Source organism: Protopterus annectens, chromosome 5.part0 (genome assembly GCF_019279795.1).
Source record: "Protopterus annectens isolate FY-2018-M chromosome 5.part0, PAN1.0, whole genome shotgun sequence".
Lineage (NCBI taxonomy): Eukaryota > Metazoa > Chordata > Ceratodontiformes > Protopteridae > Protopterus > Protopterus annectens.
The window spans coordinates 609,362,001-609,389,170 of NC_056735.1; positions in this window are offsets into that span (position 1 = coordinate 609,362,001).

A 27,170-nucleotide genomic window follows, 5' to 3' on the forward strand; every position below is an offset into this window, starting at 1 on the left:
GGAAGGCTTTACAGATCACCATCTCTGGCCATGGATACAGAACCTGTGCCTGGCAGGGGTGCTACAGACAGTATCAGGTACTAATCCAGATTGGGTACTATCCGAAGAGGTTGACAAATGTCGACTGGATCCAGGTCCCTGCTGGGACTGGCCAGAGCCATGTGCATGTGGTCTACTAGGATGGTCTATGAACAGCCCCCCCCCAGCATTGCTGGGGCTAGTACTGGCACTAAGGGAGTGGCTGTGACTTGCTGGACATCCACGGTGACCTCCAGCTGGTGATGTTGCTGGCATATATCCACATCGACGTCTCAACCGTCCCGCACTGTCCTGACACATGGACATGAGGTTGTGGAGGACATCCAATGTCTCACCCCAACGTCTATCAATTACCTCAGTGTAGTTACGTAATGGCACCTGCTAGGTCACAGATACTGTCATTTACAGAGGTGTAATGAGCCCTCTGTGCCCTTAGCCCCTATCTGGAGTACCACTTCATTCATATCTGTGCCTCCATGACAGCCTGGAACATGCGTGTGGTAGAAAGAGGTGTGGCACATCTGCCAGGGGCATGATGACCAGCAGTGCTCTGACAAGAACCCCTGGGCATCTGCCTATGTGGTACCATTCCAGACATCTGGCTATGGCTGCTGTGTCCTGATACATGCGCCATAGATACCACACTGTCCTTGCCAGTGCCAACCGTTACACTGTCCCTCAGCTAAGGGCAATGGTGATGATGGATGTACAGGCAGTATGACTGTGTGCATGGATGGGGTTGAGACTTGTGTACTGTCAATTGGTGGCCCAACAACAGACCCTGACAAACCTGACTGTGCCTCAACACACCTATCCTCATGATCACTGTCTGTCTCAGTGACATCAGGTTCCCTGCTGTACTGAATGAGCCCCACCTCACCACCTGTGAGAGGAAAACAGGAAACACACTTTAAGACCTGAACATGACTTCCGACCACATGCACACATGCACACATGTGCACATGCACACATGCACACATGCGCACATGCACACATGCACACATGCACACATGCACAAATGCACACACACAAAACTACACTCCTCCCGAAAGCAGACACACACAACACCAGCAATCACAGAACATGCACAATTGCAGGTGATGTTGCGGTACAGTATCACATGCAAAACAGTCATATCACACGTCAGCATGCAGGACATGTGTTGCTCAACAGCATGCAGTGCAAGTGTAGTCAGTCCTTGTTACTAACAGTATACATGGCTTTGATGCATGTGTTTTGTTATTAGGTGATGGCCCTCCCCCTGGAACACAATGCATATATGGACACAACATTGCTGTGCAGGTACTCATAACCCTGTGATGTACTGTGCACCATAACTCACAGGTGTACATACCATTGCTGAATGTGTATCTGTGTGTCAGATAGGTATCCAATGCTGATTACAGCCTCTGTGTCTTTATCAAATAATTGTAGACACATTTTTAGTGCATGCATGATGAGTATTCACACAACATAATCAGTGGTGCATTTATAATTGATGGAATACCATTCGGCCACATACCCAATGTATGGTACTTATGGTGAGTGTAGATCATATTGTGGACATGTCAGTCTCATCCATGACATGGCATGCTAAAAAACAACTGCATATTTAAACACTACACATACCCAATATGTGTCATATGATCTAGCCACTCAATAGCATCACAAGACATATATGTGTCAGTTGTGCAAATGGTGATTGGTATGCATACTGTTTAGAGGTGCATATGTGTGCACCCACGCATCATGATGTTGTGTAGCAATGACAGCTATGTGTAGTACTGTGGTTACAATATCTGGGTGAGGTATAGTACCATAGGCCATCATCATGAAGCATCAGGTGGTCACTCAAGGCTACAAATGTTTCACAAACCAGTACTAATCATGCTGTTCCGGAACTGTACTACCTTGGCTAAATTCACCATTTCACAACCAGTTGTTACGTGAGTTTGTAAGGAGGCCAGTAAGGAGCATTCCCTGACATGAATGTGTAGTGTGTTGCAGAGTGTTTAAATGCCCCAGGATAGGCCTCTACTAATCAGGTATATTATGTGTAATGTGTGGATAAGATTTTGGATACTGGAGTGTGTCTTTACAGAGGGTTTGGGAATCCTTTTTGTGTAGCATGTTAAAATGCTCTGTGTATGACATAGATGTGTATGTTATGTGCATGTTGAGTATCAGCTGTGCCTATCCAATGGTCACTACAGTCTAGCCACATTTGTTTGAGATGGTCTGGGTATTGCATGTGTTTGAGGCAGCTAATCACATTAGTGAGATGTGCATGCTCTTACACCAAACATGTACAGCATGCATTATGGGTAGGTGTGTTACATGTGTATATGGGCTACACCTTAACTATGACATGCACTTTTTATTTACAATAATAAATGTAGAACACACTCACCGGCATCTGTCTGCTGCCTTGATGTCACCCCAGAGGTACCTACATAGAGATGAGACAGTTTGTCAGTGGCTACAACTGTGGCATTGCTGCTGTGTGTTTGCAATCTTACAGTACAACAGTTTACATACACAGGGCTAGAGATTATGTTCCAAATGATCAGTATTGCACAACAACAGGCTCCACATCTTTGAACGACACACTCCACATCTCACATATGCATGATCTACCAATACAGATAACAGTAGTCTACAGATATGCCATGTTAACTGCATGCTCAATGTGTGCTTGCTGGGTGGCTCCAACCTCCTTCATGGTGTATGTCTGTTGTTGTTGGGCAGATGCCACCAGGATCATGAGCAGCTACTCCACTCTGGTGAGGGGGGGATGGATATTAACACCAACTCCTGTTGCAAGCTGTTGCCTATGCACATCAGCGGCACACTGATGGACATGTCTGAGAAGATCACTGCAGTGGTGGTGTACCTGCTCATATGTCCGGTTATGCAGGCCTACCTCACTGACCCTGCGGACAAGATCTTGCCACATTGCAGTACGCTCCTGCTGGTCCTGGCTGGTTCATGAAAACATGAGACGGTAGTGCTGAATCATACTGCTAGTAATAATATAATCTTCAGCACTACTGTAACTCGGGTTCCTGTGGTGGGCCATGATCCCTGGAAGACATAAATACAAAAATATGTCTGAGCAAGTCATATGGCACATTTAACATTATACAGTACAGATATCACTGAAGTGCCATATATAGCAACCTATATGAAAACCGAGAGTGAAACACTGTAACTGCCACTTATCACTGCTCACCCCACAACTGCTTGAAAGTGCCTTGCTCACTCTCTATCTAATGAACCATGTTCTGCACAGCAACAAAATAAAATCATTATATAAGACTATACAAGAGTACCTGGCACAATGTATGCAACACGATCCACCACCTAGCCACAGCAGATATACATCAAGCTGATGTGTAAAGAAATATATCATCCATCACAATCAGTGTAAAGTCCAGTAAATGTATTACTATTATACCATACAACTTGTTAATGCCAAACCCGTGGCCAAAATATGTGCACAATTGGGAATATAGGTCACATACTGCTGTAGTACACTATGAATGTTGCTAGATACGCAGTTATATGTATTACCACACATATGTCAAAGGACATGTTACAGACATACCCACACACACATCAGACATAATTACAGGGCACAAAGGTATGACAACCCACATAAGCGTTCAGTGTGTACTATACAGTACTGTGTGTCAGTACTTACACAACCTTAATCTTGAGAAATGTCATCTGTAATGAATACAGGGACCACACAAAACAGTGGATGCAAGCAATGTGGACATACACCATACTTTGCTGTACAGGCCCAGAGCTTCAATTAGTACTGCAGTACACACAGGATTTGCATTCAACATCGGTACCAATCAATAATCATAGATGTAGTACTTTAGCCTCCAATGACACACCCTAGTTAAAAACAAGGGACATAATCACACTGTATGCAATAGCACTTGTTCTGCCTAGCAACAGAATACACAGCTTTTGCTAGGATCAAAGCAAGGACCCATAATACCATAACATAAACAGTTTCCCACTAAGCTATCTCACAGATACATATCTTTGACAAATTCACAAACATATTGACCATCACAGTCAGTCAACAGTACATAGAATCTATTGCAACAAGTAGATGTAGGTGTGTATGAGTATGTATATATATATATATATATATATATATATATATATATATATACATATATATATATATATATATATATATATATATATATATATATATATATATATATAGGCACATATACATTTCACCATTCATAGTGAGAATATTAATTATACAAAGGATGTAAGGTGTACAGCAATGTAATAAAATCACACAGTCTTGGGATAAATGCATTGAAGGTGTTCACAGCCCAGGAAGCTTTAGCAGGCCTTACTGGCTTCAGCATTGCAAACTAAACAAACCACCCACAGTGTTTAACCACCACATGTCATATACCAGCACTGTATGCTATCTTGTTTTTCACAAACTAAAACCTACATACAAATATGCGCATACTAACCTTCACCAACATATATATCTCCCCCCTTCGCAAACAGTTGCAGTATGTCCCCAGCTCTATACACATATACAGATGTGAATATATATGACACATATATATTTCTCCATATGTGTGTGAAATACACACACATGGTCCACACTGTTGTAAGTCACTGGACCTCACAGCTGAACTGTTGGGCCTTGCTGCAACACAAACAGGTGTCACATATGAACACAGACTACCATTAGTGGGGTATATATGGCAACAGATGCTAGGTAAACATACTAGACTGCTACAGCAGTTGCCAGTGCTAAGCTCCACTTTAACGTGACTATCATGCATGTGTTGTCCTGTCACACCCATGTTTATATAATGTCAACGCTAATCCCCCCAACAGCCATTGGCCACACTACTATACAGAACACAGATAACATGGATCAGATCTTTGACATTTAATGCTGAGCTACACATTTCACAGGTATGTCCCACTGCCCACAAGTCCACACAGTATTGTCCATAGCAGTAGTTAAGCAGAAGATCTGTGCATAAAGAAGTACTGCTGCCACATATGAATGTTTCACATTATGTAGACTATTCTTCAATAACATCTACTACATGCCAGTAAATACATATGTGTCACATACCTTTCCTTTGTATAATTTGGTAATATTTTTTTTTCTTTTCTCTCTCTCTCTCTCTGTCTCTCTCTCTCTCTCTCTGTCAGTCTCTGCAATAGAGTGATTGAGTTTGTTGGTAGAGATTGCAGCCTGCTTTTGTAGGAATTTGCACATGAGCATGTGATGGCCTCTGCACCAATTAGTGGCCACCATTTGCTAATTGCATGCAGCCTGCTGTATAGTAATTGCAGTAATCACTGCCATAGCAACCCTGTACTATAAACTGCTGACTCATGTAGGCATGGCCCTTTCAGCTTTCTAAGATGGAGATCATCCTTGTTTGGTGTGGACATCATTGTTTAAGACAGAAGGTTGATATAGTTCTTATATCAGAAGCCAGGGGTGTAGCCAGAGATTTACATTTTGTACTCAGACCTAATGTTGCTGCTTCCAGTACCCACTTGTCAGTGTAAAAATGTACTCACCCCTCAAAATGCTACCCCAAGATACATGGAAAGATGTACTTTCTTTTCAACTGTTACAATTAACTGCCATACAAAGCTAGTTATAGAGATGTATTCCTTTGGCACAAGAATTGTTTGTGAACTGCTATACTGTGAATATTCATTTACTCAGTTCTAAACAGTTTGTGCTTTTTTAGTGTTGACATTAGCATGAGCTGCTCAGAAAAACTGGACACATTTCAGTACAGTGAGTATGCTTACCTACATCCTTGGTAGACCCTGCACCCACAGGTATATTCTACACTTGGGTAGGGTTACAGAAGTACAGAGAGTGTAAGTAGTATTGTGTGGATTTTATCTTGCTGGACTTACAGGGTTGCTGTGTACATGTTAGTTTATCAAGCCAAGTAGTCTGTCTGCGTAATTCCAAATGGTGGACCTATCCACATGATAGCCAGAGAATAGCCTGTTATTTTTTGTCTGTGCACCACACATGTCTTTTCAGCAATAGAGCAATGGCATTCTTACAGTTGGTTGATACCAGTACATGGCTACATCCATTTGTATTTCAGTGTTGTATTCCTACATAAGAGGTGGTGCTGCGGTAGCATTGTCTCCTCACAGTTAGACGTTGCCCATTTGATTCTCGGTTACAGCATCTTCTGTATGGTGACATGCGTGAATGGACGTTCCTTCATTGAAGGGTGTGCGTTAGGCCCATCAAGCCAGCATGTAAAAATCTACTGCCAATCATTAGCGGACCGGAGTTTCGCTGTGGCGACCCCTAACCGGGAAAAGCCGAAAGACACAATATTCCTACATAAGAGTATGCTTCTGAAACTCCTTCCAAAGCTATTTGCACAGTGTGTAACAGCAGAAAGGCTAATATGCTTCTGTGTTTCTGCCTCTTCCAGACCTCTCAACAAATCAGGTACATATTTGAACAGACTTAGGGAAAAGTCAAGAAAAAGTCAAAGACAATCAGGGACACCTTTAAAATATTAATGCCATTAAGTTGAAACATTGAGAGAATCAGAGCATATGCATTAAGAAACCTTTTCTGAAGTAAAAGAAGTGTCTAACTCTTAATTATTGCCATTATTCATTATGTGTAATTCACCACCTTTCTGCCCAAAGTCAGTAGTTTTAGGAGGGATTCAGAGGGACAGAGCTAAAATGTGTGTCAAAATTAGGGACATCCCTGAAAATTAGGGACAGTTGAGAGGTATAGCCTCTGCCCTAAACAGATATGCCAGTGTTTGTCCTGCTGTGATACTGTGTGGGGTTGTAAATTGATGGTGTAACATTATTTCCTGCTAAAATGGCTGCTTCTCTTATCACAGTCATGTAATGTAATCCCACAACAACTGTTGGTCAACATCCACAGAACAAGTTGTGTGGTATGGAATTCCTAATTTTCCTTTACATTCACTCATTCTGATGCATAATATAATTATTTAAGCACCAATTTGATGTATATCTACTGTGGCTTAGTGGTACTTCATGCTGTGTAGTGTGTGCAAGGTCTGGGGTTCGAGACTTACAGAGGTGTTTTATTTTGCTCCTGAGCAGTACAAGGGCCCTCACATACAGAGTGACTAAGGCACTTTTAAGCAGTTGTAAGTGGGTTTGTGCAATGCTTAGCATTGCTTAGCCAAGCACAAACAAGTGCAAACATGCTCACTACTGCTTAATAGTGCTTACTCCCGCTCACCCCACACTAATTTCTTTGAAAGAAAAGAAAAATGTGGAGATAGGAAAGTGGTGAAAAAGGGGCACAAAAAGGGAAAGACAGTATGGAAAATAGCTCAGGATGTGCAGGATGGGTGTAGGGAAGGTCCATAGCTGCCCATTTCTTGAACAGCAGCAGCTGCGCATATGCAATAAATTTGGAGGTAGATACGAACCCTTTAACCCCTGAGAATGGGGTGAGAACAACAAAGTATGTTGTAATGCCAATTAAATAACATTTCATGTGTCCAGTGGACATGTGTGCAAAATGGGCAACTATGTATGGGGCATAATTTTTTTTGGGGAGTAGATTGCCCTTTTTTATTTTTTCAGGTGAGAGTGGAATGTGGGGTAGGGGAAGTAGGTATAGTTGGGGAGGTAGGTTGGGGAGGTAAACAAACAAGACAAACAAGACACATACAGGGGCGGTATATGACACATGTGGTGGGTGAACAACTTTGATGGGGAGGGATGTTTGGAAATCACTAGCCCATGAGCCCCCAGATGGAAACAGTGGAACTGAGGTCCCCACCCATGGGCAGTCACCACTGCACCTTCACAGCCCAGAGGGTGGCTGTGCTGGGGGCTGTGTATGAGGGGCAGGCTGACCCAGAAGTTGCGCCACTTGAGCCTCAAGCTGGAGTAGAGGTTCTGCAACAGAACATTCAATCTCTCTACACACCACAGCCCTGACCATTCGAAGGGTGATAGGTGCCCATCTGCCCACATTTGCACGGGGGGCCGAGCCCCATCCCCTGCAGTGCTTCCACCTGAAGGTGGCACAGGGCCAATGGAGGAGGAGGTCCCAGGATGGGCACCAGATTTGCTGGTGCCAGGTGCCATGGCCAGCTGAGGTGGGACAGGTGGGTCCGCTGGGACCAGCCTTCCCATACAAACTATGTCTTGGAGAGTTTAATAAAGATATGGGTTAGTAACAGTCAACAGCATTCCCAATTAGTTATAACAGCATGCAGAAGTATTCCCATTAAACCAACACACCAGATTTTCAACAGTTGAAAAACAAGCATAACACATGCATATATAGAACAATAGTGGACATTACAACAGCATGCAGGTTGAATTGATGGCAACAGGACACCAATATTGTGGTATTTGAACAGGGCACATGCATAGAAATAAATGCAAATATTTATAAACCAATAGGACATATGTCCCAACAAATGTTTTGAGATTAGACATACCAATTGAGGTGTGGAATTGCATTTTTATGCACATACAGTAGGGTGGAAAAAGATAGCTCAATTAACAACTTATATATCCTTCTAGTTTTCACTACATTCCTATTAAGTACAGTTATATGTCCCTTACATGTATTATTACACTACTCAATGTCCTTATATTGTGCAACTGGATTTTTCTAGATCATTATATACATGAGCTGTATCTTACATACAAACTGTCCAAGATGCAGATGTTACTGCAACATATTTTGAGAGTTGCTCACACACATTACTGCTAAGATGGTACACTGACAGATCTACTTTTATATAATTATCTAGATATGTTCAGGTGAAAGTATCTGTTATATGTTAACAGCTCCCTACATTTCTGGCAGCACACTGACATTTCTGGGGAACACAATACCAAAATTCTCATGTGCCAGATTAACCTGTACATGCTGGCCATGAGCCAACAGCTGAGGGCTGTACATATACATACAAGCTACTGGCACTTGCTTCATCCACGTTACATGGGCCTACCCAAGTGTGGGTTGACACTGCTTAATACAACACTACTATTTGTAGAATGCAACAGTACAACAACATATCAAAGAAAATGACAGAGATGCACTCCATGAATCATAGTTTCATAGTTTCATAGTATAGTACTAGGCTATCTGCCCTGGGGCATTTGTAAGCCTAGCCATAGTGATGTGGCTTTTGCCACCCCATGAAATGGTACAAAAATGTACAGAATAAATCTAGAATACTGTGCCTCTGTCTAGTAGTGACACAATGAAGGTCCCCTTATATAATAGAATTAGTTTACTGTGCCCCTGTCTAGCAGTGACACAGATGTGACCCCTGGGGTAAACTTACGATCTCCCATCCACTCATCAAGATTTCTCTTGAAGAGAGTCAGTGAGGGGCTCTGCCTAAAACGAACTGGGATCCTGTTCCAAAGCATGGGAAGCCTCTGGGTTATGAATCTATCCCTCCAGCATGTCCTATTCATACTTGTGCCGAGGTTTAAGTCTTTAGCTCTCGTGGTCCTGATGGATTTTTTTTGAGGTGGAGCATGTCCATCAGATCCTGATTGGACATGGCCTTGTACGTCAGGCAGAGATCACCTCTGAGCAGGCGGTATGCTACTGAACAGAGCTGAAGTTTCTTTAGTCTGGCAGAATAAGACATATGTTGGAGACCCTTGATCCTTTTGGTGAGGTACTTTTGTGGTCTCTCCAGCTGTTGCAAATGCCGGGTGAGGTACATACCAAATGGGGCATTGTACTCAATCATGGGTCTGATGAGGGAGGAATATAGGGGTACAATGACATCCTTGGATCTGGATGTGAATCCCTTCATGATGAGGTGTGCAAGGTAGAATGTTTTTCTAACCACTTTGGCAACGTGGGTGTCAAATGAGAGGTCGCTGTCTACTTGGGTCCCTAGGTCTCTGATTACTTTTTTCCGTACTCAGTGGGTTGCTATCTATGTGATAATTTGTGGGTACTTTGTTTTTTCCAAAAGGGATGACTATACATTTTTTGGCATTTAGTTTAAGGCCGTGACTACGGCACCAGTTGTCAGTTTCAGTGAGGCCTTTTTGTAGGATGTGTGTTTCTGCTGGTGTATCGACTATGGCGCCTAGTTTGCAGTCATCTGCGAACTTTTTCAGCCACAGCCCTCCCATGTTTGCATTACAATCTGAGAAATAAATGCCGAACAAGAGGGGTCCCAGGACAGATCCCTGTGGGACACCACTTGTGACTGGCTTTAAGTCTGACATTGCTCCAGCGATTTTAACTTTATGGGTTCTGTCCTTTAGCCAGTTTTCAACCCATCTAGTGACATAAGGGTTTACTTTTAAGCTGTTTAGCTTATCTATGATGCCTGAGTGGGGTATTGTGTCGAAGGCCTTAGCCATTTATTAAAGGATTTATTTATTGGGTTAAAAGACTTTTTGAAGGCTCTCTCATTTATTTTATATAACAGTGAATGCAGAATAATTACTAACCTGCCTCATGATGCAGCCTTTGCAGCCTATCTTCATGGGCTTACTGGTTCATAGCCCAGTCACTTGCAGCTGTGAAGTAAATTCACTGATACTGAGACATACCTATCCATAGTATAGACAAGCATAGCAATTCTTAACTACTTAATACAATGGCTACTTAGTACTGGGGCATTAGGCATCATACAGGATTCCTGGATCCACTGGTCCAGTTGATCCTCCATACGTCGCTTCAGGTCAGAATAATGGTGCCTGACCTGCTCACCAGTCTGAGGAAACCAGTGGCACTGGTGAGCTCATGAGCAAGACTGTTCCAGGCCTCTGTTTTATATTGGGTACCTTGGTACTGGTCCCTAAGGAGTCTTTCCTCATAATTGTGGACAAAGAGCCAAATCATAATTTTGGACTCCTGGATGCCCTAGCGTTGGGCTCTAAATCAAGTGCCTTCACCAACACCAGCCATGCTGACTGCAGAAGGAAGCTACAACCAGTTATAGCAAGTATTCCCACCTGTGGAGCTTAAATATGCCTCATTTCCCGCACTTATTTGTGATTGGCCAGTTTTGGAAAAACTCAGCTGTAGGCACTCCTGCTTAGCTGATGTTGGCAATGTTTAAAATTCCTTTGATAGATATGTGTCTGTTGAAAGTGCATGTTTGTGAAATGCTGTCATGGCTTAGTGGCTAAGTACTGTGACTATAGTGCACAGTATCCTGAGTTTGAACGCTGTCACTGCTTTTTATTTTCCTTCTGGGCAGACCTGACTGGTTAAGGAACAGTAAAGCAGATGTGAGCGTGTTTACCTGACTTTGCTCAACTTTGCCCGACGTTGCCCGATGTTGACCGATGTTGCCCGACATTGTGCTGGTTAGCGCAGTGCACAGCTACACGCAAATACATTGCGGTTGCGCTGGTTAGCATGGTGCACAGCTATGTGCAATTGTATTTAAATATGCTCAATAATGGTAAAATGTGCTTAGTAGTGCTTTATATTGCTTAACATAGGGTACTCATGCCTCAGAATGCATAACCATTTCACCTTTATATATATATATATATATATATATAAAATTCATTCACTACTACATTTAACATTTCAATGCTTTTTCATAGGTTCATAGATTACTACTAAGCTAGCTGCCCTTGTGAGCCATTTTAAGCTTAGCCAATTATCCCTTGTGAGACTCAAACCATGTACCTTGTGTTTGTAAGGCAAACACCTTAACCATTAGGCCACCCTCCCAACTTTTTACAAAACTTATACATAAAAAATGTCAGGAAATATTTTTGTATACAGATTTCCCACAGAAAATGGAACGTCCAGTAGTAGGACTCAAACTGGGAATGCCTCCTCTTTGTGTGTAGGCTCTAACCACTATGCTATTGCTATGTTGCTTAATTTGCATATATTTTTCTTATTATTCTCTTCTGGTGTCTAAGCTGCTAACTGTAGCTAAGCAATCAGCAAACCTGCACAAACCCGCGCAGCTATGGGCAGCTATTTCGGAAGAAAAAAAAAATAACTTTTTATTTTTAATTTTGTAAGTTGTGTAACATATGGGGGAGTGTAGTGTTATATTGTACACATGTGAGCGGACTCACTCATGTAACTCAAAATTATGGCATTTCTTCTTTGCAGGGGCATGGATTATTGGATTGCTTGGCAGTCCGACATGCCCCCTACACTTGTCCATGCTCCATGTAAGCTTTAGAGTTGAGGCAGCGCGTCCTCATTAATATGCATGGAGCGCTGCCATCATCCTCTTACACTGGCACTTCCATGTAAGACTAATCTAGTCTTACACGGAAGATTAGTAAATCTGGGAGTGTGTCTGTACTCCACTATTTTTTCACTCCATGTACAAGAAGGGGCATGGAGTCTACATTGATGCATTATATCTTGTTGAGTAGCTCCATGGGATTGGTTGATTAGCATGCAATTCAGTAGTGTATTCTGAAAATAGCATCTCTGAAGCACGGACTAGGTCAGATGCAATCAATTAGTAATGTACACCATTATAAAATGGCAAATGTGTAGCTAGGCAAACCAATGTGGATGAGAGTTATTTCATAAGTCAAACTCAGTTACACATTTCTTTTATACCAGTATATTTTGACAGAGAAGTATTGTACTCCTTCAGGTATGTATCCATTTTGTTACCTAAATAATGCATATGCTGGAATGTATTTAGGAATAATGTGAAGTAAATCTGCAAGCATTTGTTAGAAATGTACTCAGACATGGCCTTGTTTTCCAGCCATTTGAGAGGTACAGAGGATGTAGAGTAGGCCAAAAGTATAAATGCTGTGTGATAACTATGTATACATGTTTCACGGAAAGGTCCTTTAATAGCACTTTTAACATTTCACTATTGTTTGGAAATCACAATTGCTCTTCAGCCTGTTATTTTGTTTGTGTTTGTGGGGGGGGCATGAGTTCCTGCTATGGCACAACTTAGAATGGACTGTTTTGTTGGGTGGACGACCATAGTTCAGTATCTATTATGGCACAAACAAGATATGAATGATATGTTCCTCTTGATACTGTCCTTGTTTTGTACCCCCCCTTGTTATTTATTGACCACTATTGGATCTTTAAATTGTAATCAAGTGTGGAATACTAACAGCCAAACTTTACTGCATTATCTGTACACAGTATTCGTACATATGTGATTCTTATATGCCTTATCATTATTTTGTCTTTCAGTAAACAATATGCCCATTCACCATAGGCCCCCATTTTCTAAGGCAGAGAATGACCTTATAATTCAGGCATTATACCAATGTTATGCAGTCCTGATGTCCAGAGAGCGGGCCAATATGTCAGAACGTGCAGCCCTGTGGGACAAATTGCTCCAAAACCTTAATGTAATTGGGTAACACAGTTGCAGCTATGCGCAGGTGTGATATGGAGGCATGGACGTGATTCATGCTGCAAAGAGGCATGCAGCTGAAGTGGCATGTGATTGACAGATCATGAATGGTGGGCTTGCTGCAGAACACCCTCTCAGTGCCACAGAAGAACTCCTGGCAAGCATTGCCACACAGGATAGTTCCCAGCAATCCATTTGCCAGTACATTCTGGATGTGGGTGCCACTCCTGCATCTCAAGAAGTGCTTCCAGGTATGATTTGTTAGATCATCAGTAGAATACTGTTGCATTCATTCTGTAATAGTGTATATATTTTATATGTGTGTGAAGTTGTTTTTTGTGGGATATTTATCTCATTACATCTGAGTGACATCTTTAGGTGCATCTGCAGTTAACTCTACTGGCACCTCTAGGCATCAAATATTGCTTGCTCATATTTGCATCAATAATTCCAAAACCATGCTATGTGCAAGGTTTTAAATGATTTCATCTTAAAGCTTACACAATGGCAAACTCGACTGCATTAATATTTGACCTCTGCCTAGTGCAGATAAATACATATTAACTGTTGTTTTTATGACATTAATATATATATAGATATAATTTTCACATTTTTCTAAATATCGCAACAACCATGTAACTTGGACAGAACTCCTTGGCCTCATATGAAAGCTCTCAGCTAGATGATAAAAATGTTGCTAACAGTATGTGGGTAACTTGAGTGGCTGCAGAGATATTGTAAGTTGTTTACAAAATCTTACAAATGTAATAGTTACTGTGTTTACTGTGACGTTTAAATTTCGGTTTAAGATCTAGAACCTAAAAAATACTACCACTATAAACATAGTTTGTGCTGAAGAGTTTGTCACTTATACTTTTTCATAACTGCTATGGTTCCAGAGATATGAACATTTGTTTGAAATGCGAGGATATAATTTAATTCTGTCAAAAGGTTGAGGATCCACCCTTTGGAAGTTATAGTGCAAACTTCTTGAGCTCCACTGAAGTAAATGAGTTAAGGTAGCTGCAGTTTTAAGCTTATTTTGAGGTTGTCAGCCACATTTTTGTTAACATTGCAGTTACTGTAGATAAAGATGATTAGAAGTATTACCTCCTGTTATACTGTTGAATGTGGAGGTGTTGCCATTACCTCTTCCTTTACTTTTTTCAGGACCATCAAGAATTCAGATATAGGGCTCCTGCAGTTGGTAAACAGAATACATTTATGTCAGTAATGTAGAAATATTCCAACATATCTGCTAAAGTGTCCTCTCAGGCCTGCTGTATGAATTGCTGTACTGTTTTCATACTTGTCAACTGTACAGACTTTTACTGAATGTCCAGATGTTTGACTCATATTTCTGGCCTGTATTTCAGGTCATAGTGATTGACTTGCAAATTATTGACAAGTCATTAATGAGTGGAGACAAAATAATGACAGAGATCTCACATTCCAGTTGCATACCATTCAGAAATGTCATGGTGAAGCAATACCTGCTATTCTATCAACTTTCTAGGTTTGCAAGGGCAATGTCACAATGGTCCCTATTCTTGAGCTTTTGGTCACCCATTATTCATGGCTTTGTCCACATTTCTTGCCCTAAGAGGTTGCAAGGTATGAATGTCTTTAATAGTGACAGCAGTGTAAATTGCTTAACATATATTGCAGCATAGTAGTGCAGGTATTAATGTATTCCTGTTTTCCTTCCTTTTATCACAGATGAACATGGAAGTGATACTCTGTCCCCTGTGCCACCTGATGTCAGTGTCTCATCATACTCTGATGATGATGGTGGCCAAAGTGAGGCACAGCCGGTGGTTGCACAGGCTGAATCTGGCAAAGAGGTTGACATCCAGCGAACCCCCTCATTATCACCAAACGCAGCCAGTATGCCTATGCATACCCAGTTCATTGAGGCCACAGTTATTGGACAGCTGGAGGGCGAGGACATTGACCAGGGAAGTGTGGCTACTGTGGCTTCAGTGACTGTTGACACTGGCCATAGCCAAACTATTGGCGAGGTGCCACACAGGCAGATTGATAGGGGTGCTCAGAGGAGGCCTGGTGTCCCTCCTCCACCTGTTGCAGGTGTCTCTTCACATGCCACTCAGTGTATCTTTAGGGCCATCATGGAGGCACAGACATGTTTAGAAAGGAACTCCAGTAGAATTCTCAGGGTTATAGATGCAGCACAGTCTGACATCCATGATTGCCTGCACCATGTAGTTGAATTTCTGGATCGGTTGAATGACACATTGGAACAGGATGTGTCTGTGAGGTAGGGCAGAGTATCTGTCATGGAACACACATTGCCTGTAATGGAATGCCTGCTGGGAGGGGAACTTTGGCCTCGTGGGCATAGGTCAGCAACAACATCTGCTGAGAGCCAACGTGGCTGTGCCTGATCATGCTCATATAGTGGCAGTACATCCACTGCTCTAGGAGGGAGTGTGCTGTCCACACCCAGATGTAGCATGCCATGTGGTCATGATCCTCACACACACACACACACACACACACACACACACACACACACACACATGCTCACCAATCTTTTGTGTCAGCCTAGGCCTCCAGCAACCGCATACAACACCCTGTGCAAGTGATGATAACTGTGCCACATCCCTGTTGTCTGTTTTTGGATTCAGGGATACTAAAGCTATGTGTCTGATACACAGGGTGACTATCATTATTAGTATGAATTCATTACCTCCATTTGTGGTGTTGAACTGATACTTGTACTTGTTAGTCAGATTGCACTTAGCCAGTTAGACAGTTGCTAGCATAATAATTTCTCTACTTTATAGTGGATGCTTTTGTAAGTGTTGTGAAGTCAGACAATGAAATATGTCTCATTAATATATCTAACTTTCTCTTTAATGATTGTTTAGTACAAAATTATTGGTGCACATCTAAAGTCAACCCATCAGGTTCAGAGCTCAGGATTATATGTCAGCACTGAAGACAAATCTCATCAGAACAGTAATACATATATTGTTTGTTTTTGCATGTGCATCACCATAGGTTCTGAGGTGCATAGGATGTAACTAGGGTATTGACTTAATGGTGTTTAGAAGCATAGCCATTACATCACAATATAATATTCAATGGCAGATATAATGCATGGCAAGGAGTCCCATGGCCAGGTGAGAAGCAATAGTGATCCATGGAAGATAACGTTTTCACATCAAGTCATCCAGCCTGTGTTTAAACAGGGTAATTGAGGTGCTCTGCTTGACACAGATTTGAAGCCTACTGTAGAGGAGTGACAACCATTGAGCGATGTATCTGTCTCTCCAGCATGCCATAAGTATGTCATAATGTACATTGAGATCCCTAGAACAGGTAATTCTGGTCTCACATGACTTATGGATGTGCAGCATTTTCATCCCATTTTGGCACAGATAGCTCTGTAAGACATTCAGAATCTGCCTCAAATGTATCTATATTATACTGCACACAGTGACAACTACTTCACTCTGCCCACAGAAGGCACTTGTTGGAGACCCTCTAATGTTTTACTACTCAGAAATGTCTGTGATCTGTCAAGTTGGTGCAGGTGTCTGGTATAATACATATCAAAGGCAGGACTATATTCATTAATATGGCTAATGAGGGATGAGTATAGGGGATTGATAACATATTTTGGTATTGATGTAATGCCTTTGCTAATCAGATGTAAGATGTACAATGCTTTCCTCCCCACATTAGACTCATTTTGCAGTCGATATGTTTTCCAGGGTCTATCAGTACAGAACTGGGAAATAGTGTGTCCTTGGTTATTTTATAATAAGCAGAAACATTTGTTATCACCACAGGGTATGTTGGTGCACTTTTGTGCAGTTGATGTAACACCCATGGCTTTGCCAGCAGTCATTAGTGCCACGAAGATGGTTTACCACAGACCCTCTGTTTTGTTCTGGACTTCTAAGAATTTTCTGTCAAACATGAGGGGCTACAGCACTGACAATTATGTTACCACATAAGTGACAGGTCTGCTGTATAAGGTGATGTCTCCCACTGTGATTGAATGTTGTTGGTCTGTAATCCCATTTGCAAACCAACTGATAACAAAGAATTTTATATTCACTTAGGTAAGTTTGTCACTGAGACGGAATGTTGGATTGTGTTGAAGGCCTTGGCCAAGTTACGATAGGATGTGTGCACAGCTTTGACTTTATCTATATCTCTGGTCACAGTCTTGAATCCACCAGGTTTTGCAGCCACAAGCTACCCTCGAGAACGTCTGACTGGAAAACATCTAGTGTTTGGAGGTCACCAATGTCCTTGTGTCTGTGATGAATGCAAATTGTTTCCATTACCTTACAGCAGAGGTTGAATAAAGTTATAGGTCTATAATTACACTTGTATTTTGCCAGTCATGCCTTGTGTGATTGGAAAATGGTTATTGTATTCCATTCAGGGTGGACAACAGCAGTATTCAGACTGTGGTTGAATATGGTGCCTGGTGGAGTACCTCCCTGTTGAAGTACATGGAGAACACAGCCAAGAATGCCATCTGGTCCCATGGAGACTATGCTCCTAGTCTTAGAGAGAGCAGTGATAACTTTCTCTTTGTAGATACCACAGGTTGAAGGTGATGCTGTATACATGATTTGTAGGGTCTTTATCACATCAGCAAATGCTAAAAATAGCGAATGCTGATATATCGAACTTCAAAGTCTGAAAGCTGAAAACAGCAAAGGAACAGATCAGCGAAGGAATGGATCAGCAAATTTTTTTCCCAGGGAAAATATTTGCTGGGCCATTCTCCGGCTTTGCTGTTTTCTCCACTGTGGTGCAATCTCAGAGTTGGAATATTTAACTTATATTTGACTGTATACTCTTTTTTTTTGGATCAGCAAATTTTTTCCTGGGAAAAAAACTCGCTGATCCATTCATTTGCTGTTTTCAGCTTTTGGACTTTGAAGTTCAGTATATCAGCATTCACTATTTTTAGCATTTGCTGATATGATATAGACCTGATTTGTAGTATGGTGGTGGTGGGAGGGGGGACACTTTTCAGCCAACCATGTCTGCTAGCAGGTTTGAAATTTATACTGGGTCAGTGTGTGTGATACCATCCACAATTAGGTCCAAGTATATCTGAGTTACATATATCAGTTTACAGATGTAGGTTTATAGGTTCATAGGTTCATTGGTTGGTAGTAGGCTATCGGCTCTAGGGCCTATATATGCCTAGTCATATCAATTCCTTGGCTATTTCTTCACAGAATATTTACTTCCCTGGTCCCCTGTCTAGCAGGGTGACTGATGAGATCCCTGGGGTGAATTCCCTATCTCCCATCCAATCGTTAAGGTTCCTTTTGAAGAGGGCCAAAGAGGCTCTCAGCTTGACATGTATGGGCAGTCTGTTCCAGAGTATGGGGAGTCTCAGGGTCAGCAACCTATCCCTCCAGCATGTTTTATTCATTGTGCTGACCAGATTTAGATCTCTAGAGCATGTAGCTCTGAGGGATTGGGATTCCTTTAAGTGGAGCATGCCCAACAGCACTGGATCTGACATGGCCTTGTATTTTAAGCAGAGATCACCTCCGAGTAGGCAATATGCAACAGAATACAGCTGGAGTTTTTTTAGATGGTCAGCATAGGGCATCTGCTTTAGGCCTGTGATTCTTTTAGTGAGGTATTTCTGTGGCCTTTCCAGTTGTTGCAGATGTCTTGTGAGGTACATACCAAATGGGGCATTGTACTCTATAATGGGTCTTTTGAGGGATGAGTACAGTTGGACAATGACCTCATTTTTTCTGGATGAAAAGCCCTTAGTGATGAGGTGTGCCACATAGAAGGATTTCCTGACTGTTGTGGCTATGTGGTTATCGAAAGTGAGACCACTGTCCACCTGTGTCCCTAAGTCCCTTATCGCACTTTTGGTGTTTAGTGTACTGCCACTTATGTGGTAATTCATGGGTACATGGTTTTTCCCAAAGGGGATAACTATACATTTCTTGGCATTGAGCTTGAGCCCATGGCTCTGGCACCAAGCATCTGTTTCTGTAAGGCCCTTTTGTAGAATATCCACATCATTTGGGGATTAAATAATGGCTCCCAGTTTGCAGTCATCTGTGAACTTTGTTAGCCAGAGACCCTTAGCATTGACCTGTACTTCAGAGAAGTAGATGCCAAACAAGAGCGGTCCCAGGACTGAACCCTGAGGTACTCCACTTGTCTCTTATCTGGAGCTGGATTTTGAGTTGGCTACTTTTACACTGTGGGTTCTATCAGTAAGCCAGTTGGCAACCCATCAAGTGACGTAGGGATTAATGCCCAGCTTAGTAAGTTTAGCTATGATTCCAGAGTGGGGGATGGTGTCGATGGCCTTGGCAAGGTCCAGATAGGCTGTGTCGACTACCTTTCCCTCGTCCATGGCTCTGGAGACTGATTTGAAGAAGTCAATCGGGTTGAGAAGACAAGATCGGCCCTTTATGAAACCAAACTTGGTGGGGTCCATTGTTTGAAGGTTACTAATGTCTTTGTTTATAAGTTCCATGATAATGCGTTCCATAACTTTGCAGATCAGGCTCGTCAGACTGATGGGACGTTAGTTCCCAGGGTCCAAGGTAGATCCCCCCTTGTGGAGTGGGATAAGTGGGAAAACTGTAGCTGTGCACCACTCATTGGGCACAAAGCTTGAGGTGAGGCTATGATTAAACATGACACTTAGGTGAGGTGCCATTTAATTTTGTACTTCATGTAGTACACAGCCCGGGATGTCATCTGGTCCCATGGATGCTGTATTCTTAGCTTTGGAGAGTATGTTTTTTACCTGTGTGGCCATGATTACTGGAATTTGGCAATCTTTTGGTATTGAGATGAGCCCTTTAGAGGGTGTGAGGGGGGTGAAGTTGGCACCGAATCAATCTGCCAGGATATTGGCAATATCCATGGGATCAGTATATTTAATGCCATTCTGTTGTAGCTCAGAGCAGATCTGAGCATTGCCATTTAGATTCTTGACATAACTATAGAATGCCTTGTGGTTGTCCATGGAATCTTTGGCAATTTTATTTTCATAACTAGCTTTGGAGGATTTTATGAGGGATCTCATGCAGAAAGCCTTATGATTATCCCTAGATATGTTTGTAAATTATTAGCATAGTTGCTCTATGAGGGATTTTGAAGGTATCTTATTTGCTTGTTTACACTGATGAAAGTGGCCTTCCAGTACTGGTTTATCAGTATTGTATTTGTAAATAACAGCTTCTTTCACTTACTGTATAATGTAGTAATGACAGACATCCACCAGTATGGTTTGTATTTTGTAGAGGATATTTGTTTGAGCCTATCCAGCAGGACTGTGTGTATACATTTGTGTAGATGTGTAGACAGGGCATCAGGGAGTAACTTATTATATCTGTCAATATCATTTGAGAAACTGGGGCTTGGAAGTAGATTAGACCATCCCTTAGGAGGGTGTAGTTACCTTGGATGATGTTTTTGAACCTTACTCATCATTTAGGGAGTTCAGTAGCTATATTTACTTCAAAGCATACTGCTTTATGGCTGGATTGACACTGCAGGCACTACACGTGCCATTACATTGTTCACTCATATTGTTGAGGAACAGGTCTGGAATATGAGATAACTTTATGGGGTTGTGCACCATTTATTCCATGAAATTTCAGTTCACAAACTCCAGGTAATATTGTGCAAGTGAGTTTTTCATCCTATAATTATCCCGATCAATGGATGCATAGTTTCACTCATCCCTGAATGGATTGTTTTGTTTTACTTTAATTGTTCCAAGTACTTATAAATAGGCTGTGTAGCCTTTCGTGTTTATGGATGCTGACCCATTAATGGTGATAACATGAAAGGGTCTCCTATCCATAGCACATTGGACATAGAATAAATCCATGCAGTTATCTCCTCTAATCAGTCTTGAGATGTAATTATCTTCAGTGTAAATAGATACAACAACTCCTGTGGTTCACACAACTTCCATTTGCTGTCTGGATGTTTGGAATGCATTGTAGCCTTGAAAGGCAAGACTGCTTACTGCAGCCTTAAACCAGGTTTCTGTGACTGCACAGACATCATACTCACTGAGAAGAGTGCTTACAGAGAGTGCATTTTAATATGTGAACTCCTAGGGTTTAGCAGCATGACCCTTACTTTGTTGGAATTGTATATTTTCACACTGGTAATTCTGCTTGTGTGACCTTGCCTAATAAAGGGATTATGGTGCAGTCAAGTGCCTTATGTCTGGCAAAGCAGTGTGCTATATCCACCATGTCATCCCACACTGACAGGTACTGTTTCACCTTAGAATGACACTGGAAACTTTGGCAATTTCTGAAAATCTGTTGTTCTTTATATAGTGGTATCATCCTATGTAAGGGTATAGTGCTGCTCAAACATAGGGACATACCTGGTCGAGACCCATATTTAGATAGCTCAATCATGTCTGTGTTCGTATATTTTATATAGTCACATCTCATGTTGTGCATACCAACATGAAGTCTGCTGGATTAAGAGCTGGACTTGTTGAGAGACTTGACTGCATGTGTGCTGTTATGACTACCTCTGCAGACAGCTGACACTAAACTTATCCTTGTTTAAGCTGTTTGAGTGGGGCACCTGCACGTCTCAGCATACAGTTAACTATTATGAAAACCTTTGTAATAGATGCCCATTGTCTTAATCACTTCTGTAGTGAGACACTGGTAATAATATTTCTTATGTGTATTGTCTGATTTGAGTGTAGTGTTAGATGTAGCACAATTGTATTTCGGATGTGTCTGCTGTTTGGGTTGGTTTCTGGAGAGTACCTCTGCACATGATGGTTTGTGTTGGGTGCATATTATGAGTAGGAGTAAAGGTGTGTGAGCAGACAACCTGTTTAGTGTTGCTGTTCTGAAGTCAAGAGATCACTGATTACAGACTCCTACTATAGGTGGATGCCTTGAAAATTGTAGTTCAGCAATGTAGGAGATACAGGTTGTTCAATGCACATGAGGCATTATCTGCACTGAGTCAACAAACTCATGTCAACTAGGCTACCAGGGGAAGGAGAGTGAAAATTATAGGTGATCTGCATAGAGAATGCAAAACGGAGGGGGATATGTGATTTGAATGCTATTTTCTGGAGACTAACCTATGGGATGTACATTAGGAGGTCCTTCATAAGGTGGAACAATACTTCTGTTATTGATAGGTAAGTGGTTAAATTGCTGCTTGTTATGTAACAGAGGATCTGACAGCTAGATCTGTTATGCGACATAGCAGCAGCCAACTGTATGTGAAAATAAGTGTATTGACATTTCTGCATGCATAAGTGCAAGGTATTACAGCCTCTGCATACAATCCAGAGCAGAGCAGGTAATACAAAGACACACTGTTAAAGGTCAAACTGAGTCCAGAAACACTAACCTTCATATAGGTACTCTGTACTGTACACTCCAGTCACAAGTGTACAGATAGGGTTTCTCCAAACACAGATGTCATCTATTTCTTCTTCTTCTTTTGGCTACTACCATTAGGGTTACCATAACAGATCATCTGCTTCCATTTCCACCCATCCTCTGCATCTTGCTCTGTCACACCAACCAACTGCATGTCCTCTGTCACCACATCCATAAATCTTATCTTAGGCCTTTCTGTTTTCCTCTTACTTGGCAGCTCCATCCTTTGCATGCTTCTCCCAGTAAATCCAACATCACTCCTCAGCACATGTCCAAACTGATGCAATGTCACCACTCTGGCTTTGTCTCTAAACTGTACAACCTGAACTGACAATCTAAGATACAGATTAATACTCCTATCCATCATCAGTGCACCCAATGCAAATCTTAACATCTGGACCTCTGCCAACACCTGTTATGACTCCTGGATTTTTGTCAATGCCACTGTCTCCAACACATATAACATAGCTGGTCTCATTACCATCTTGTAGACCTTCTCTTTCACTCTTATTCATACCCATCTGTCAGAATCCCTCCTGACACTCTGCTAGGGTTATCACATATCCCACTTTGCGAGGGACAGTCCCTCTTTGGGCAGTTGTGTCCTGACAAAAAATTGTAAAAATGGCAAATGTCCTGAGAATTTAGGACAAAATTATTTCTTATATTTTATGTAATAGTTACATAAAACTGTTATTCTGTATCTAAAATACCTAAATGTTATAAGAAACAGAATAAGCAACTAAAATGCTACAAGAATAAGCTTTTATTTAGGCAAAAAAGTTAAGTTCTAACCTTTGTACTGACCGTGGGTATGTGTCAACCTGTAAAATCTGATGTTTGTACAAAAATGTCCCACTTTGGCCATTTGAAAAGGTGGCAACCCTACACTCTGCCCCACCCACAACACTCTTCATGAACTGTCTTCTTCACCTGTCTTCCACACTCACCATTATGCTGAACTGTTGATCCAAGTATTCAACACATACGCCTTTGCTAGTGCTACTCCCTACATCCTCACCATTCATCTAATCTCCCTGTCATTCATACACATATATTCTCTCTTAGTCCAGCTGACCTTCATTCCTCTCCTCTTTAGAGCATATCTCCACCTCTCCAGGATCTCCTAAACCTGTTTCCTGCTCTCACTACAAATCACAATATCATCCACAAACATCATAGTCCATGGGGACTCCTGTGTGATCTCAGGTGTCAACCTGTCCATCACCATTACAAATAGATGTCATGATGTTTATGCATACAATAAAATGAATGCCATGGTTGTCTGTCTTATATAAGATGAGGTGACATCTATTGTCTGCCAGGCCAGTGTGTGACCATGGCCTGTCGTGATGAGTACATATCCAATAATCTGATATCACTGATGACATCAGCAGTGTCTGTTGAAGACAAGAGGGCAGTGTTCCATAAGTGCTGCAAAATGCTCTGTGTAACATACAGCAACAGCTCACACACATACGCACACAGTTGACTGCAGTGAGAATAGAACCCCAACCCATTTAAGTTTATGGACTACAGAATGCAGTACATAAATGCACACACAATGGTCAAGTCTGATTTTAACAAGAATTTGAGAAGTCAGTGTGGGATACACACTTTTTTATGAAGATACACACACACACACACACACACACACACACACACACACACACACACACACACACACACACACACACACACACACACACACACACACACATACCAAATTGGCTGCAGTAAGAACCCCTATTTACTTATGTTTATGGACTGCAGTTCACAGTACATAATGCAGACACCATGGCATAAGTTTGAATTTAACAAGACTGCAGGACATGTTATAGTAGATGACATCAGCAACCCATGGAAGCCTGCTTTGACTGGATGTTTCTGCCAGCACCAAAACAGTGCAAAACCATGCCATTTGGGAAGTCAGTGTGGGATACACACTTACACCCTTCTTTAAGGACACACACACACACACACACACACACACACACACACACACACACACACACACACACACACACACTCACTCACACACACACACAAAGTTGGCTACAGAGAGAATAGAACCCCTACCTATCTAGGTTTGCAGACTACAGATCCCAGTACTTAATTCAGGCACCATGACACAAGTCTGAATTTAATAAGACTGCAAGTGATCTTATAGTAAATGACATCAGCAGACCATGTGGAGGGCAAGAGTTTTTGAGACCTGCTTCGACTGGATGCTTGTGCAAGCACCAAAACAGTGTAAAATTATGCCATTTGAAAAGTCAGAGTGTGATACACACTTACACCCTTTTTTACAGACACACACACACACACACACACACACACACACACACACACACACACACTGGTGGGAAAACAAATGGATGGATTCTCAATACATGTACAAATACTTAGATTCTGCCCTCAGTTTGCAATGTTTCCACATATAGTCTTAGGTGAGACTTGTGTCTGAGAATGATAGGGCACTAAGGACATTTCATATGTATGCATGCATCCCATTCAAAATCCTGAAGGCCACAACACTGATGTTCAGAATGTTGAGACAAAAATACCAAGACAATCACGAATGTCCGATGTTTCCCAGGGCAAGTGAATACTTGCTCAGCATGTGGAAATATGCCCTTTTCTCCACTGTAGTGTAATCCCGGAGTTGGTATGTATACTTAGAGGGGTATGATGGGCAGTCCCCCACTGTGGGGTGTGTGCTTGCTTTCGGTGTTGGACAATTGTTTACTTGCCCTGGGAAATAGTCATTCATGATTGTCAGTTGTTGGTATTGTCTCGACATTCTGAACATCAGTGTTATGGGCTTCAGGATTTGAAAGGTAATCCATATGTATATAATGCAATAGTGTGAGAAGCACTGGATTTGCACTATGGTTAACTTTATCTAAGTATATACACATGCGCTTTTGCCTCTTTACCTGTTTGCACATAGATAAGCAGTGTGCAAATGTGGGGCACATTGTTTACATCTGATACTATTATATAGTATATACCTGTTACTACAGCCCACTTCTATTGCTATTCCAGGCTGGGATTTCGCAATTACTAATGGCAATAATTGAATGTATCTACCCTCTGTGGTTGACAGTCTGACATAAATCGTATTTCCTCTTTCACTGTTTCAACAGTGCTGCACTTCATGCAAACTGAGTAAGCCATATCAAAAATGTTTTATACATGTAGCACACTGAAAAAAATTGTGGAATTAAAACAAGAAACAAACACAAGAATGTACCAATGAAAACTTTAATGCAAAGTTTCCATTGGTATGTTGTTGTGCTGCATTAAAGTTTTCATTGGTATGTTGTTATGTTTGCATTAAAATTTCCATTGGTACATTGTTGTGTTTGCATTAAAGTTTCCATTAGTACATTGTTGTGTTCATTTTTTTGTATTATGCTATTTTACAAGTACTTCTTCATTTTGACTTCAGATATTGATTTGGACTTAAAACAAGACAAAGCTGATAACAGCTATGGAACACAGAGTCACAGTCATCAAAACATACTATCGCTAGTGCACCACCAAAACTTCTACTTATATCTGGATTAGAACACTCAACAGCAATACAGCTTCATCAAACAGGATGGCTTACTTAACCCTTTTGGCCACAGAAGCAGCTTGCCAGAATTGGGGTTATTCATCACACAACCACCTGCATACAAATGTACATCACTATCAAACCATGCACTGTGTATTGTACATGCACTTCTCTGTGTTATATTTGGACATAGAGCAGTTAGTTGTCACATAACCTGCTATAATTATTGTTACAAATATACACATCTCTGCCTTACATGTGTGTGTTTGTTGTTAATTCATAACTGCAATGTCTGGCCTCAGTTTTTAACTTCTTTCTTGAATGATGTACCAGTAATCTGCTGAGGTATGGCTGTGTGAATGTTTCATGTTTGATGCCTACTAATTACATATGGACACATATTAGTAATATAGGTGTCTGTAGTCACATGTTTATTTAAGTTCTCTACAAAACCACCACTATATACTAGCATGCTGTTCCAAGGTAACAGATACAACGCTATGTCATAATACTCATCAAGAATACAGTCTAGATTCAGGCCTTACTTTGCAAATGTGGTGGTTGACACAACTTTATTTCAGGGCTGACTCTGTCTGATGCAAGCAGTACACAGCCAATACATGGATAAATACAGGTTGTATGAGTTGTCTGTCATCATTTTTAATGTATGTACGTATTGAGTAGGGGAAAGGCATGAGTTCCTAGGTCCCTAAGTGTTGAGTGAATGTGCTATGTGTTGTCTCTTAGCCAAAGCAAGGGCATACTGAG